Below are 4201 nucleotides of genomic sequence, written 5' to 3' on the forward strand. Positions count from 1 at the left end.
GCGATTCTCTTTATTTTGTGCTTGAGGATCCTCAAGGAATAGGAAAGTTGAGGAGAAATGTTTCTTGTACCTGTCTTTTCCATTTCCTTGGGGAAGGATCGGGGGGGGGGGGGGGGAAGAGGGGAGAGAGAAAGATAGAGATCAGGTAGGGGCGAGTAATGGACACAACAAATACACTGTCTTCCCAAATGAGCTGCCCTAGTAAACACAGAGGCAAGGTGGCAGAGAGGTATTGAGGGAAAGCAATACAAATTCAAACAAGCTGATATGTCAAATGCAGGATGAAGCAGAGAACTTCTGAGTAGTGATTCTGTTTGACTGATGTGTCTATGTGAAAGGCCCAGGTCAGAAACACACCCCCACCCCTCCCTCACCCCCCTTCTTGGATGTTCTATTTTGGTTTCAGTATGAGTGTCCCAGCTTGCTGGGAACAAACAGTAAGCAAGATGGAGGTGGCCCCTGGACCTCCAGAAATTTACTGCTGCTTTTGGGGACAAGAGAGACTCATTGTTTAGATGGGACTGGGAAAATGGGGTGAAAGAAGAGATGGGAATAAGGAGGGAAATAGAGAGAGAAGCAGCGTGGCCTAGTGGATAAAGCACTGGCTTGGGAGTCAGAGGACGTGGTTTCTAATTCTGGCTCCACCACTTGTCTGCTGTGTGACCTTGGACAAGTCACTGAACTTCTCTGGGTCTCAGTTACCACGTCTGTATAATGGGGATTAGGACAGTGAGCCCTACGTGGGACATGGGCCGTGTCCAACCTTGTATCTACCTCTGCGCTTAGTACAGTTCCTGGTACATAGTAAGCGCTTCACAAATACCATATAATAAAAAGTGTGTGAACAGGTAAGCAGCATGTGAGGAAAAGCCTGTATTAAAATGGTAGGAGGGGTGGGGTGGGGGAGTAGAGCTGTAGATCTCATGACCGGGGACCTGGGGTCCCAGTGGAGAGGACTCGGGGAGGTGTGAATATGACTCATGGGCTCAAATGGGGCGTCTCCCTGGGGGGACAGTGAGGGGCAGCCCCTCTTGATGACAACTGAGAGGAATGGGTATGGCAGTCTAGCAGGCTCAAGGGAGATGGGGGAGAGGGGTTAAAAGAGGAACTTTGTGGGTTTTAATCAACTAGAAAGGGGAGAAGAGAGAGTGAGAGACCGAGAGGGGTTGTATTAATAATAATAATAATAATGGCATTTATTAAGCGGCGCTTACTATATGCAAAGCACTGTTCTAAGAGCTGGGGAGGTTACAAGGTGATCAGGTTGTCCCACGGGGGGCTCACAGTCTTAATCCCAATTTTACAGATGAGGTAACTGAGGCCCAGAGAAGTTAAGAGACTTGCCCAAAGTCACACAGCCGACAATTGGCAGAGGCGGGATTTGAACGCATGACCTCTGACTCCGAAGCCCGGGCTCTTTCCACTGAGCCACACTGCCACCCTGGGCTCAGGTGGGGAGGATTTTAGGATGGAGAGAGGAACACCGCGTGGGGAGATGTGGGGGTCGGAGACGAGCTCTCATCTCTCCCCTCGTAACCAGTCCCCTCTGTAGAGAGCTAGCCAGATCACACCCCTGGGACAGGTGCCTGAACTCAACGCTGCTGGATTCCTCCCCACCCTGTGGAGAAAACAATTGGGAAAGAGTGGATTGCATCCTCTTATCAGCTTCCAGCACTAGGCACCCTCCCCTCTATGTGACAATCAGACCCTTTGCCTCATCTGGGTGAGGAGACTGAGCCTGCCCTTTGTTTCTTAGGTGTAGATCAATAGGGTCAAGATTCTGAGAATCGGAGGCAGCCGGTGAACCTGTCAGGCAATAAATAATTCAATCGTCACCAAAATCCAGGCTCCCCGAGGTCGCTCTCGTCCTCCAAATAGCTTACAGACACGATAAAAAAAATTAAAATGGCATTTATTAAGCGCTTACTATGTGCAAGCGCTGGGGAGGTTACAAGGTGATCAGGTTGTCCAACGGGGGGCTCACAGTCTTCATCCCCATTTTACAGATGAGGGAACTGAGGCTCAGAGAAGTTAAGTGACTTGCCCAAAGTCACACAGCTGACAATTGGCGGATTTGAACCCATGACCTCTGACTCCAAAGCCCGGGCTCTTTCCACTGAGCCACGCTGCTTCTCATCTCACTTAACTTCAAGAGATCCTTGGCACGGGGAAGGGTCAGTTTCTCCCCCCCCCCCCACCATGTTACAGGGGGAGAAACTGAGGTAACACAGAAAAGAGGACTTGTCCAAAGTCACGCAGAAAGGTGGCAGAAGAGCTCGTGCTCTCTCAAGCATCTGGGAAAAGCGTTCGGTAGATACTGTCGAGTGAGTGGATGGAATGGGCCCCGGGACATCTCAGAGTCACTTAGGTCAAAACTGGGGAAAAGAGACGATGGAGAGGGAAAGGAAGAAGGGGACGAGACCATTTGTGGGGTTCCCTTTTCAATCCCCTCATTCATTCAATCGTATTTATTGAGCGCCTACTGTATGCAGATCACTGTACTAAGCGCTGGAGAGAGTCCCTTCCCACTCCCACAGCTGAATAGTCAGTTTCCCCATCTGTTAACTGGAGAGCCCAATCAATCAATTAATGGTATTAATATTGAGCTCTTGGTATCTGCAAAGCACTGTACAAAGTAATAATAATAAAAATGACATTTGTTAAGCGCTTACTATGTGCCAAGCACCGTTCTAAGCGCTGGGGGGGGGGGGGGAGGGGAATACAAGGTGATCAGGGGCCACGTGGGTCTCACAGTCTTAAACCCCATTTTCCAGATGAGGGAACTGAGGTACAGAGAAGTTAAGTAACTTGCCCGAAGTCACACAGCTGACAAGTGGCGGAGTCGGGATTAGAACCCACGACCTCTGGCTCCCAAGCCCGGGCTCTTTCCACTGAGCCATGCTGCTTCTCCAGCACGAGTACAGTAGGAGAGTACAATACGACAGTCTAATCCTGCTGCTTCTTGATGATGATGGTATTTGTTAAGTGATGATGATCTTGATGATCATGGTATTTGTTGCCGACTTGGACTTCCCAATCGCTTAGTACAGTGTTCTGCACACAGTCAGTACTCAATCAGTACCCCTTTTTCCTCTCCCCCCTCCCCATCTCCCCACCCTACCCCCTCCCCCTCCCCACAGCACCTGTATATATGTTTGTACAGATTTATTACTCTATTAATTTTACTTGTACATATTTACTATCCCATTTATTTTGTTAATGATGTGCATCTAGCTTTATTTCTATTTATTCTGATGATGACACCTGTCCACATGCTTTGTTTTGTTGTCTGTCTCCCCCTTCTAGAAGGTGAGCCCGTTGTCGGGTAGGGACCTTTTCTATATGTTGCCAACTTGTACTTCCTTGCTCTGCACATAGTAAGCGCTCAATAAATACGATTGAATGAATGAAAAGTGCTTACTATGCTCCAAGCACTGTTCTAAGCCCTGAAGGTCCAGAGATGGCTGAAGAAGGGCAGCTCCTGGCTTGCAAGGGGCCACCACGTTTCTCATGGAGTTTAGGGAGGGTGAGAGGCTGTGGCTTTATGATTCCCTGGACTAGAAGGGTCTCCATCCCCAGTGAGGGCAACACGGATTCCTCCTCTCCCACCGCTGTCCAGGGAAAGGGAAAAATATTAATGAGCAGCAAACCAAAGTATTACAACCATCTTAATTGGGCGCTAATGACCCCGAGTACCTTTCATCTTCAAAGTACCAAGCGAATGGTAATGAATTCCCGCCAATCTTTGGTGGTGGATCATGTGTGTATGTGTGTTGGGGAGGTGGGATCATCAGCCTCCCTTCCAGAAGGGGAAACTGAGGCATACTGGGGCGAAGGGAGGTCCAAAGGCGAGGGGAGTGGTGGCCCTCGAAAGGGTCAGGGTGGCGAGCAGGTCTTTCCTCCACGGCCAGAGCTCTGGCCCGCTCGGCCTCTCTGCTGGACAGGGGCCGGAGGAAGCGCCCCCCCGCCACCTTCAGCGGATCGCGGGGGGCTCTGGGCCCCAAGGCCGTGGCTCCGGAGGGGTCTCGGGGGCTGCGAGGCCTGGAGGCCCCTCTAGCCTCCACTAATCACTTAACTTCTCTGTGCCTCAGTTCCCTCATCTATAAAATGGGGATTAAGACTGTGAGCCCCCCGTGGGACAACCTGATCACCTTGTAACCTCCCCAGCGCTTAGAACAGTGCTTTGCACATAGTAAGAACT

Source organism: Tachyglossus aculeatus, chromosome 5 (assembly GCF_015852505.1).
Source record: "Tachyglossus aculeatus isolate mTacAcu1 chromosome 5, mTacAcu1.pri, whole genome shotgun sequence".
In the NCBI taxonomy this organism is placed as follows: domain Eukaryota; kingdom Metazoa; phylum Chordata; class Mammalia; order Monotremata; family Tachyglossidae; genus Tachyglossus; species Tachyglossus aculeatus.